This window comes from Bicyclus anynana, chromosome 13, assembly GCF_947172395.1.
Source record: "Bicyclus anynana chromosome 13, ilBicAnyn1.1, whole genome shotgun sequence".
NCBI lineage: Eukaryota > Metazoa > Arthropoda > Insecta > Lepidoptera > Nymphalidae > Bicyclus > Bicyclus anynana.
In genome coordinates, this window is record NC_069095.1 from 16600230 (window position 1) to 16614300 (window position 14071).

At 38.5% G+C, this 14071-nt stretch overlaps 1 protein-coding gene across 5 annotated transcripts in view; it reads left to right on the forward strand.

The window, feature by feature from the left end:
* The window catches only part of LOC112058072 (myosin-8), a 188925-nt gene that overhangs the window by 75449 nt on the left and 99405 nt on the right, over positions 1-14071 (forward strand). The window lies entirely within an intron of this gene.

Here is a 14071-nt window from a genome sequence, read left to right on the forward strand (position 1 = left end):
TCAATGCGGATTGGCAGACTTCACACATCAGAGATTTGGGGTAAAATTTTTTGCCTTGCTACCTACTTAAAATGTGATGGCAGTCAAGGGCTATCTTGTCATTGAATACAAAAAATGTCAGAGGAGCATAGGATTGAGTAGGTATTAATATTTTGGGCGGATATATCATTCGCCATTCATTCAGACGAGGGCAAAAGCTATCGATTACATAAATCTTTATCATCAATTGTGCTAGCAGCTCCCAAACTAGGAGTGACGGCTTTACTGTTCTAATGACGTAATTGTGTATCTGTCACGTCGGTTTGTTGTCCGTGTATCGGCTGCTTTCATCTAGATAGACACGAGTTGCATGTCCATTGTTATTAATACTTTTGGCTTAAATTGAATTGCGTAAGTACCAGTTATTATGTTCGGGACAGGTTTAATGGCCTAACAGGTTTTGGTAACACTTTTATAATAATTATTTTGCGATACATGCAAGCGCTTAATTAAGCTTTGAATACTTGATAGCCTAAAATTGAGTTCTACATATACCAGTTGGCGTATTTTTGTAGCTCTTTGTGCTTTCCAAACAGCTTAAATCGCGGAAAATTTAAATATTATTAATATTACATAAATGAGACAATCAAACTAGCATAGTTTGTTTTATTAATTTAATTTATACATATAATGGTTACCCTGTGTGGTCATGAGGTTCTGGACTTGGGTTCAGCAATAAAATACTAAGCTTTACTTTCTTCTAAGAAATTTTCAGTAAAACATAATAGTTGGGAAGTTGGTAGTGTTACATCCCGGTGCTTCTGAGCGCCGATGATCTCGTACATTATCATTCATCATCATTCATCATCATTAACAACCCATATTCGGCTCACTGTTGAGCAAGAGTCTATGAGAGAGAGAGAGAGAGATGAGACGGGTTAGGCCTTAGTCCACTACGCTGGCCCAATGCGGATTGGCAGACTTCACACACGTAGAGAATTAAGAAAATTCTCACAATGTTATTCCTTCACCATTTTAGACAAGTAATATTTAATTTCTTAAAATATACATAACTGAAAAGTTGGAGATGCATGCCCCAGACCGGATTAGAACCTGCCCTCTCCGAGCTGAAGGCGGAAGTCAAATCACGTCTCATTAATATCTGTTGATGATAATCTGAATTAAACATTATCAATTTAACCCCACCAAATTCCGTTGAAGAAGCATGGTGGCTGTAAAATATACTTAGGGATATGAGTAAAAGAACTGTAGAGCTTCAAAAGCACTCTCTTATAATCTAGTGCTATAGGCCATTCAAATACTTAATAGTACATTCAAAGACTTAATTTCATTTAAATTCGTATGTATTGTATGCATCGTAGAAGTTTGATCCTTCAGACTTATACCTATAGCCAGCGCCGGCCCGAAGTAACTTTTTAATGGAGCGAGATCCAGTTATGGCGCCTCTTCTGTTTGCTCCTAATAAAATGCAGATACCTATACCATTTTATGAGTGTAAAGTAAGAATGGAACGCGAAGACCTTGACTGTCATACTGTGGGGTGACCAATTGAAAATCAGGCGCGGCACCGTCTACAGTTGACTAAGATTATCATTTAGGCGCTCTCTAGGATTTGGCGCCTGGAGCGACTGCTCCGTTCGCCGTATGGACGGGCCGGCCCTGCCTATAGCTACCTAAAATTAAAACGTATACAATAATTATTATACCTTGAAGTCTGCGTAACACAACAAAACAATTCATCACCTCTCCTTGTTACACAACAGTGTGAAAAACACAACAAAAACAATAATGTCAAAGGTCTAACACTCGAAAAGTGTGTTTACACGAGACCTTTGACATTTTTGTGTTACGAGCCATGCAGTGTTATTTTAATTAATTTCTACAACTTAATCTGCGTGTCAAGGACTGTAGCCACATTACCTGCACGTGTGTTCTCACTTTAGCCGGTTTCAAATATAAAGCTGGGTGTACATATGTTATTTATCATCAAAATATATAAATACAATTGGAATGTCTGTCCGTGATGTCAAAATATCTGTGTTTTGGTCAAGTGGTTATAGTTATTTTCACGATCCTAAACGGAATCAAGCTTCTTTTATTTTTTTTTAAGTCTGGGCTAATATCTGGAACGGCTGAATGGATTTTAACTTACATTATGTTATTTATCATCAAAACATAAATAAAATTGGTATGTATTTCTGTGTCATCAAAATATCTGTGTTTTGATCAAGTGCTTATTATTATATTATTTACACGATGCTAAAATAGAATCATGCTTGTTTTTCAAATTTATATCAGTCTGTCTGTCTGTCTGTCTGTTTGTCCGGCTTAATAACTAGAACGGCTGAAACGATTTTAACGGGAGTTTCACCGCTAGACAGAGGAGGTTATGAAGCAACATATAAGCGAAAATTTTCATGTATTAGGATGTTTTTGAAGGCCTCTGTGGCGCAGTGGTATGCACGGTGGATTCACAAGACGGAGGTCCTAGGTTCGATCCCCGGCTGGGCCGATTGAGGTTTTCTTAATTGGTCCAGGTCTGGCTTGTGGGAGGCTTTAGCCGTGGCTAGTTACCACCCTACCGACGAAGACGTATCGCCAAGCGACTTAGCGTTCCGGACGATGTCGTGTAGAAACCGAAAGGGAGTGTGGACATTCATCCTCCTCCTAACAAGTTAGTCCGCTTCCATCTTAGATTGCATCATCACTTACCATCAAGTAAGATTGAAATCAAGGGCTAACTTGTAAAGAATAAAAAAAAGTTTATCTATTAAGGTTGACTTCCTTATAATCCTTTATATGATAATCAAGCGTTCACGCAAACGAAGTCCCGGGCGTCCAATAGTAAATAAATGAACAGAGTAAAAACTCCGCTACTTGGGTGTGAAACGACGTGCGGCACAATAAAACGCAAGGTTGCCGACAAATTAGACAATTGCGGTGCGTGGATACCGCACCTTCGTGACCGAAACTTTTGATAACACAGCGCTTACACAATTACAACTACTAGTTGACTAACAACATATAAGAAGTTTTACAGTAGAGGAAAAATAAAACTTCACATTTTTTTAAAAATATAGGTACTTACACAATAGATACATCTATTTACCCCAAAGTAAGCATATAGCCTGAGTTATCGGTACTAATATAGCTGATTTTAACATATACATATAGGTAATTGTAAACTTATTGAAAAAGAATACAATAAGGAACTTAAACTAACTTCACCATCATTATCATATCAGCCGATGGACGTCCACTGCAGGACATAGGCCTTTTGTAAGGACTTCCAAACATCACGATCCTGAGCCGCCTGCATTCAGCGAATCTCTGCGACTCGCTTCATGTCGTCAGTCCACCTGGTGTGGGGTCGACCAACTTACTACTACATTTTATAGTGCGGGGTCGCCATTCCAGCACCTTGGGAACGTCCATCGACTCTTAGAACTCTGTGCCCCAACCATTGCCACTTTAGTTTCACGACTCGTTGAGCTATGTCGGTGACTTTGTTTTTCTGTGGATCTCCTCATTTCTGATTCAATCACGCAGAGATACTCCGAGCATAGCTCATTCCACCGCCCGCTGCGTGACTCTGAGCCTTCTTATGAGGCCTATAGTTAGCGACCAAGTCTCAACCAAGTCTTTTTGTTTATGAAATACTACGTTATCCTAATACAAATAATACCCATGTGGAATGGTGGCCAGAATATTGGCAACATTTCCGAGCTGGACAGCCAGGCTGATCATTTGCCCAAAAAATGAGCCAGCCCTTCTGTCCTAACCTAACCCCTCTAATTTTGAGAAGAGACTCGAGCTCAGCAGTGAGCGGATATGGGTTGATAATGATAATGATGAATTAAAGTCGAAAACCTAAAATTAAGATTACGAGGGTGGTCCGAGAGCCCACAACAAACTCAGCCAAGGTTTTTAAAAAAAAGCTTGCTTCCATCTAAGACTTCATCTTTTTTTAACACATTGCAATCAAGGGCTAACTTATCCGGCGTCATATTGGTAGGTCAGTTAGCTGCGACCACACAATGGTTTCCAACTGGCGTCGGAGAAAAAAAACATAAAACAATACTGATAATTATTTGTTTAGTTTGAGATCATAACATTCTCGTATGCACAACGTTTGATCATGACCTCGTTTCAGAGACGCCCCAATACCATTGTGTTTGTATCTGATGATCTAAGTACATTATACCCATTGTGTGCTGTTGTCACATACTTTGCTTTGTACACCTACAGATGACAGTGATATGGCAATGGCGCCTGATTGACCCCAGAATTATGAGGTCCCTCGATCTTTAACTAAAACTAAGAAAGTCTGCCAATAGTTGACCGATTTTTGACCGACTTCAAACAGGAAGAGGTTCTCAATTTGACCAGTATTTTTCATCTTTTTATTTTTTTATGTATGTACACCGATTACTCGAAGACGCCTAGACCGATTATTTTTTTTTTGTTTTAAAGGTTATACCGCCCATTTGGTCCCATTGCCATCATTTTAAACTATAGTTATACTTTATTTTATGAAAATTTTATTACAATTTCTTTACTTCAGACCAGGCAAAGAATGGCAGTATGTTTAGTCAAATTGAATTACTAAACGATGCAATTGATTATCTCTTTTTTTAATTTTCCTCTACGTGGCAGGCAAAGATTGACTCTTACAGCCTTATGAGGTCTTAATCTAAAATAAAAAAAGTTTAAATCTAAAATAAAAAATTCAACCGACTTAAAATCACAAAAATAAACTAAAAAGCGAAGAATAACATCGTTTATCCTGCCATAGCATTTAGTATGCCATGCAAACTATTGGTAAGGTAGATAAGGTATATGTAGACCCTACATACGCTAGGAAGACAACATTAGAAAAATAGCTGGACCGCTAATAAATTGCCCAAGTTTGAGATAAATAGCAATCCTTGGAGAAAACCTTCACTTGAGAGGGGTTCCTAACAAATAAATGATAATAGCTACCTGCCTATTATCATTTATTTGTTAGGATATATATAATTTTTGCTTAAATCTTTAAACTTGATTGCTCAAAAATAAATATTATAGATAATTTTTATTTTTGAGCAATCAAGTACAATGCAATTTGATTAATAAGCAAAATAAATTATAACATTTTTTATATAATCAAGTATATTGATTAGTAAGCAAAATATAATGATAATCAAACTATAAAAAATGTAATGTAACTTATCTCGTCCCCATATTGGTTGGCGACCATATTTGGTGTGTAGGAAATGTTTTCACTTTTGAACTAATGGCACGGTATCGACAATGACGAGTGACCGATGTCTTTCGCCCACGCGTCGACCGAATGGGGATAAGTATTGTATAAGACGCCATTTTGACTACATTCCTCGAGGCTATAGCTGGTAACTAGGCTATAATACCTCAGTAGCTGAATGGTTAACTAGTAAGTCTGATTCGCGATGTCTCACATTCTATCTCGTAGCGTTATCTTAGCTATGGATGAAAAGATTGCAACAATTAGATAGGACATTTGGCAATCCATCCAATGAACAAGTCTTGTAAAGTGTAGCTTTGTGTGTATCAACTTCTAAGCCATCCAAAAAATTACGATTCATACGGGGATTGGTCAGGGCCTGTAGCTATTTGGCACATTGTTCTGTATCTACGAACGCTAACGCTTCGAAAACTAATAAATTGTATTTATTTATACTTTATTTGTTCACCACAACATGAGGAAAAACAAATAATAAGACAGAAAAAAGTATAGCACAGAAGTAGAATACCAAAGACCTTATTGCTACGGTGCGATTGTATGCGAATGGCCGATCCGATCGACAACTTGATCACGTGACATGTCGATAACGATTGTCATTCTAATACATTTTTCACTTTTCGAAGCGTTAGTGTTTGTAGAAATAGAATCGTCTGGCTATCGTAGGCTCTCATTCTATTAGTTTTTGTGAGGTTACACTCTTCAACCTATGAAATCTCCGCGGAGTGTCTTTGCTCTATTTATTTCCCTTCTCTTGAGAATATAGCCAAGTTACATTTTCTACAAACGATAAAGCTTTGAATAGGTCACGTGATCAACCTTTTTTTTTCTGGGAGGAAAAAGTCCCTTCGGACTTCTGTAGGAAGGCATGGCATGTCCGGGCACAAATTAAAAATAACTTCCCCAACTCCTCAATCAGCACGGAACCGCCTAGCATTACTTCGTGCTGACCGATATCGTTTCTCACACTCTCCTTTCTGCTGCTTTCTCACGTGATCAACCTGTCACTCGGATAAGTACTCGTATCTCATTCCCATATTTTTGTTAGTTTTCGAAGCTTTAACGTTTGTAGAAAAAGATATTAATGTGTAACTTGGCTACAAGCCCTGTTATGGATCACAGATTATAAGCAAAACAATGTCGTAGTAATCCTTGACCTACTCGAGGTTAGTGATGGGAAGCGGGTAATGTTTTCAGTCGATGCGTTTTGTTTATAAGCTTTGTTCTAATTACAATATGCGCTATTGATATTTATTTGGTACAAGGTGATGTTGATACTTAGTCCTCATTCGCACGACAGATTATTTAACGGACGTTAGAAAAGCGTTCAAATATAGTATGAAGTTAAATAAAGGTCTATTTACAATGCCCAAAATTGAAAATGCAACACTGCTCGAAAAAAAGCGTCGAGTTTTAAAATCGCTGTCGTATGAATATAAGTATACTAGTAGACGCCGCGCGGTTTCACCCGCGTGGTTCCCATTCCCGTAGGAATACGGGGATAAAATGTAGCCTATAGCCTTTCTCAATAAATGGGCTATCAAACACTGAAAGAATTTTTCAAATCGGACCAGTAGTTTCTGAGATTAGCGCGTTCAATCGAACAAACAAACTCTTCAGCTTTATTATATTAGTATAGATATTCATGCATTTGTTGTATTTGAACGCTTTTTTATCGAGCATTTTCCATTTTGGGCGTTGGAAATAAGCCATGAAATAAATTGAGAACTTTAGTAAAAATGCCAACGATGAAGTTTGACTTATACTTTTCCAACTCGCGTGGCGAATGAGGCGATTGTTGATAGATTGAAACCTCATAACTAATATTATAAAGGGATAATATTTAATTGTTTGTGTTGCTTGTTACGATTTTACTCAAAAACTAATTGATTGATTTTAATTTTGTGTTTGTGATGTCAAAATACGGTCAAGACATTTAAATTTTATTTATATATATGTATTGAGCATGGAGGCGAAGTATGGAATTTAAATGAAGGTAAGCCATCCCATTGTACCGGAACGCTAAATCGCTTGGCGGCACGTCTTTGTCGGTAGGGTGGCAACTAGCCACGGCCGAAGCCTCCCACCATCTAGGCCTGGACCAATTAAGAAAACCTCAATCGGCTCAGCCGGGGATCGAACCCAGGACCTCCATCTTGTAAATCCACCGCGCATACCGCATATGAGATCCGCAAATATATAATGCATACGCTAGTTAGAACTCTTATGCACCCCATTGCGTGATACATACTACGGTTTCTCAAATATTTAGATACAACAATGAATATGCATGAATTTTCAAAGGTAACCCGGCGGAAATCGGCTTGTATGAACTGTTCGCCACTGGTATTGAGTAATGATGACAGATGATGACTCGAGTTTTAAGTGTGAAAATAGATTTATGTTGCTATTCACACCCTCGCTATAAATTCGTCACTTAAGTTAATTAGTATTCATAAAATTAGAAAAGTGAGAACTTGATTGATACATTTAGAAAAGCGCGAAAATAAACGTCTAGGAAGTACGAGTCATGGACATCGGAATACGAGAAATGCGGTTGTTTGTTATCAACCCATATTCGGCTCACTGCTGAGCTCGAGTTTCCTCTCAGAATCACTCGCAAATAACGTGGCTTTCTACTGGTAAAAGAATTTTCAAAATCGGTTTAGTAGGTCCAGAGATTACCACCTACGTATACCCACACAAACTTTACTTCTTTCTATATAAATGAATCGCTGAATGTGTTGATAAGCGCAATTCTCGAGGATAGCTGAACCGATTTCGTTAATTCTTTTTTTTTCGTCGTTATCAACCCGTATACGGCTCACTGCTGAGCTCGAGTCTCCTCTCAGAGTCTATTGGCCTAACCCCTCTCAGATGACCTCTCATCTGGTGCATCTCGCTTCGTGGTAAACAAACTATAGGCCTAACCCCTCGGTTAGGCCTATAGTTCACCACGCTGCGCTGGCCCAATGCAGATTGGCAGAAGTCACACACGCAGAGAATTAAGAAAATTCTCTGGTATGCAGGATTCCTCACGATGTTTTCCTTCACCGTTTGAGACACGTGATATTTAATTTCTTGAAATGCACACAACTGAAAAGTTGGAGGTGCATGCCCAGGACCGGATTCGAACCCACACCCTCCGGAATCGAAGGCAGAGGTCATCTCCACTGGGCTATCACGCCTCTCACATAGTGACATTACCACCGATTCAAAGACTTTTAACCCCTACTTAACGTCCTTCTCTTTATATTTCCGCTCTGAATTCTGGTTCGTGGTCTAATTTATCTTTGTACCAAAACTCATCAAAATGGTTCCAGTGGTTAGCTTGGGTAACAGACAGACAGCCAGATTTACTTTCTCAATTATAATATAAATATTTTTATGGATAATTGTAGGTATATGGATTTTAACACTTCTTGAAACCCCATCTTGTAAACTGGTTAATTAATTGTAATAGGGTCTTATAAACAACTATTGAACTGCTTTTGAAAGTGGCAACTACATTGAAATGCTGAGCCCAAAATGGTGCGGTCGTTCGTGATCGACAGATATGGACGATGAAAGCGAGCGACCGTTCCACATGCATTGTTATATTGACAAACAATTAATTGTTTTCTTTATGGCTTAATAGTTTACTTGCATAGATTTGAAGTTCTTTTGGCCCATTGGTTGATTTTTAGTTGCGAAATTTACTTAAAATTAAAATTCTAAATTTACTTCAAATAGGAATCAAACCTATGATCTATTTCACAGATTCACGTGACTTTACACTACTTCTGATATTTTTTTAAAGTTTTTATATTGCCTCTTGCATGAACTTCCAAACAAAACGGTCTCGAGCCGCCAGCGGCTCCCTGCAACCCGCTTGATATCCTCAGTCCACCTAGTGGGGGGCCGACCAACACTGCCAGGGGCTAGTATAATGGACGCCCTACACTATCAAACTGCTTGATCAAATGCTTGAGTAAATTGATTGAATCAAGCGTGATTGATAGTTTAGAAACCCGTTTGACGCTTGAAGCAAGCATTGATTGATAGAAAGATTGAATGACTCAAGCGGTTGATCTAGATGCTTAATAGTCTAGGGCAATTTTCATCAAGCATACCGTCAGTCGGGGTTTCTCTGCGTGATTGAATCAGAAATGAGGAGATCCGCAGACGAACTAAAGTCACTGACATAGCTCAGCGAGTCGCGAAGCTGAAGTGGCAGTGGGCAGGCCACATAGTTCGAAGAGCCGATGGACGTTGGGGTCCCAAGGTGCTGGAATGGCGACTCCGCACCGGAAAGCGCAGTGTTGGTCGACCCCCCACTAGGTGGACCGAAGACATCAAGCGGGTTGCAGGGAGCCGCTGGATGCTGGCGGCTCGAGACCGTTTTGTTTGGAAGTCCATGCAAGAGGCCTATGTCCAGCAGTGGACGTCTATCGGCTGACAATGATGATGATGATGATACCGTCAGTCACTCGTCGGAAGCCATGGCGTCCACTACCCAAAACGCGCTTTCTGAAAACTCGGAGCGGGAGTTTATTAGTTTATTAACTGATTTATATCGCGACTTCTCAGGTTCGACTGATTAGAGAGTTTTGATCAAAAGATTGATTGATTGATGTATACTTGAAGCGCCTATCAATCAGAGCTTGAACCATTTGATCAAGCCGCTGGATAGTGTAGGGCCCCCTTAAATTAAGATTGTTAATGAACAGGCCAATTGACGTTTCAAAAGTGCTTGTAAGCTAAGCCTACTTGAAATAAATGATTTTTGAGTTATGAAAGAATACTGTTGGTCGGTTTTTAGATCCTGGTTATTGCGTAAACTAAATCTTTTATTAAAAATATTTTTCTGAATAATAAGTGATTGACACACGGCTAATATGGATAGGTATTGATCACTTGCCAAATTGGATTTAGGTTAGACAAGGTGGTGGTTACCACTTGTTACGAAATGTGCAGTGCATACTTATGAATTAATTATGAGCTATAGCTATATGCTGTTGTGAAATTAATTTCGTTTTAGGATAACTCATTGGCTTTACACGTGGTGCATGCTAATTGATTTCTATTATGAATACTTTATTAGGTGCAGTCATGGACTTATATTTAGCCAGATCCCGCTTGTTCATTGTATAGTGTCTATTCACGGGTCAAGCGAGTTGGTGATATATTTTTAGGATTTTTTTGAATGTCTACGATTTTCTTCATGAACTTCTGATGAAATTTGTGTTAAGTTTTCCTTATTTAAAGAATATTTTTCTAGATTCGGTTTTCCTTGAACAATTGGGTAAAAGTACGATCACAGAATACATACGTACAAGTGTAGGTAACAGCTAAAATTGTCCTTATTATTTTAATCTGTGTATCTGTAGATAGTCAATACTATTCTTTACTAATAAAGAGGTAAAGTTTGTGATATTGTAGGGGGTAATCTCTGATTCTACTGAGCCGATTTTGAAAATTCTTTTATCAAAAAGCCTCTTTATTTGTGAGTATCATCCTACTTCCTACTAATATTATAAACGCGAAAGTTTGTATGGATGTTTGGATGTATGTTTGGATGTTTGTTACTCTTTAACGCCGCTACTACTGAAGCGATTTGGCTGAAATTTGGAATAGAAGTAGATTTTACTCTGGATTAACACATGGGCTTTTTATCCCAAGATTTGCGAAAACTGATGATTTTAATGATATGAATGTTTGTTACTCTTTTACGCCTTGACTACTGAACCGAATTAGCTGAAATTTTATAGCCTGGATTAACACATAGACTTCTTTTTATCCCGGAAAAATCCATGGTTCCCGAGGGATTTGTGAAAACTAATTTCCACGCGGACGAAGTCGCGGGCGTCCGCTAGTAGGTTATATTTTATACTGGGACGGGAACTACTCAGGTGAAGCCGCGGGACGTCGCCTAGTCTCACATAAATAGCTGAAACCAGTGAGAAGGTGCCAGTAGGAATGCACTTTACTGTTGCAATGATTTGCATTTGCGTCATTAATGAAGCGCATATATTGACTTTCAATTCATGAACGTTCAGAGAAAGATACTTAAAAGCCAATTGTAATGGGAACTTGGAGACACCTATTGTATTGGCTTGATGTATGTAGATTCGTTAACCGTTTATGAATAGGTATTTAAAGAATATAAGTAAGAACTTCAATGCGAGAGATTTTGCGGCACCGCCGTCAAAGTCATCAGTAGGTAAGAAATATTATGCTTTTATATTGTGCTTTTGAGTTCTGCTTATATTCTTAAAGTCGGTTGTATTTTTTTTAATAAAAATATTTATTTCTAATCTTTTATTATATTACTAGCTGATGCCGCGCGGTTTCACCCGCGTGGTTCTCGTTCCCGTAGGAATACGGAGATAATATATAGCCTATAGTCTTTTTGGATAAATGGGCTATCTAACACTGAAAGATTTTTTCAAATCGGACTAGTAGTTCCTGAGATTAGCGCGTTCAATCAAACAAACAAACTGTTCAGCTTTATAATAGTATTAGTATAGATAGGTTTTCATTAAATTAATAATCAAACTTTGACACTAAGAATTTTAATAAAATATTTACAAGACATATGGCGTACATTTTTTACAGTATACGTGTAAACTTAGGGGCGTGTTTGTTTCCTGACACTACAAAATTAAACAACTACAAAGTAAGAGCGAATAGACATCTTCTAGGCTAGCGCTTCTACTTAGATCGCATTAATGCTTATAATTTCTGTTATCAGTCTTATTTATTAAGCCAATTATTGTAGTCAATAAAGTCGCGAGCATAAAAAAACTTTTTGACAGCCTCCGTGGCGCAGTGGTATGCGCAGTGGATTTACAAGAAGGAGATCCTGGGTTCGATCCCCGGCTGGGCCGATTGAGTTTTTCTTAACCTACCCTACCGACAAAGACCAAGTCTCGCCAAGTGATTTAGCGTTCTGGTACGATGTCGGATAGAAACCAAAATGGGTGTGGATTTTCATCCTCCTCCTAACAAGTTAGCCCGCTTCCATCTTAGATTGCATCATCACTTACCATCAGGTGAGATTGCAGTCAAGGGCTACCTTGTAAAGAATAAAAAAAAACTTTTTTTTTGTAAAACGTCGAGTGAAAGGTTCTATGCAATGATAATTTTATGCTATATCATTGGTTCTATGAACAACTTATATGCCACTGTACTGCAAGAAAACCATATTAGGGACGTGTGAATCTAGCTTAACTGCAGTCTCCGCGTGGGTCCAATGAGGTCTAATAAGGTCCTTTAACTCAAAGTAGTATTGAAATGTAAACATGTCGTGCCGGCGCCATGCTAATTCCACTGGTACTCTTACCGGTGCATCGTGATGGAGTGATACTTACTCCGTTACAGCTAATTAACTGTCTCTAACCATGTTCGCTATTTAAAATCACAATGTTAAAATGTGCACTAAAGTTCTAGTTCGTTCTGACATTGCAAAACGCTGTACTGCGATATGCCTCTTAGCCCCATTCGCACGAGCGCTTTTTTAACGGACGTTAAAGCCCAGTACACAGTTCAGATGACGTGATAGCCCAATAGGTATGACATCTGCCTTGGATTCCGGAGGATATGGGGTCGAATCCGGTCCGGGGCATGCACCTCCAACTTTTCAGTTATGTGCATTTTAAGAAATTAAATATCACGTGTCTCAAACGGTGAAGGAAAACTTCGTAAGGATACCTGAATAGGTATCCTTACGAAGTTTTAGAATTAAGAATTAAGAAAACTCTCAGGTATTCACCTGAGAATTTTCTTAATTCTCTGCGTGTGTGAAGTCTGCCAATCCGCATTAGGCCAGCGTGGACTATTGTCCTAACCCCTCTCACTCAGAGAGGAGACTCGAGCTCTGCAGTGAGCCGAATATGGGTTGATACCGAATACTGAAAAAGCTTTCAAATATAGTATGAAGTTAAATGAAGGTCTATTTCCAAAACCCAAAATTGAAAATGCTCGAAAAAAAGCGTTATGTTTTAAAAACGCCATCGTGTGTACCTTACATATAAGCCCTCACACGCACGAGAGTTTTTTTAAAAGACGTTAAAAAAGAGTCTAAATATAGTATGAAGTTAAATGAATGTCTATTTCCAACGCTCAAAATTGAAAATGCAACACTGCTCAAAAAAAATCTTGTAGTGTTTTAAAAACAAAGCTTGTAGCGTTTGTCATCCATGTAGTTTAAAGACATATATAATATTCGTAGGTTATTTATCACAGCTCGAATATGTCCCAGAGGTGCATAGCCCACAGTTCTAAGAAAGCGTAGCATGTTGGTACACCTTGAATATTAATACGAACGAAAGCGAACCGGAAGCGAGGAGAAAACATATATACAAACAAACATACATAACACATTGTAAGTAAACATGCACCTACCTACATACAAGCAAGTAAATATATGCATTCCTTTTACAATATGGGTTCGGTGCGGTTACGTAAGGTAGAAAAATTGGTTATGTAATATTTTTGGGAACAGGTTTCTTGTACGGTAGCGGGGTCGTTGAACTCGGTGAAGTGAGGTGCGGTTGATATGTCATCGCAGGACTGTGTAGTCCCCTTTAGAATGAGGGCCTGCGATGGCCAGATTAACTACATTTTGTGAGGGCTGAAAGTTTGTCATAAGTAGGTACGGTACACCAGCTCTCAGTCTTATAGAGCAAGAACCTGTAATGGCTAGACCGGCTACACTAATAATAATATATAGAAAAAAAAATAGTTTTTTTTAGTGAAACTCCGATACTACTGGATTGATTTCAGATATTTTCCCAGTCAGTCCAGTCACCAAATAGAAAGCTACCTATA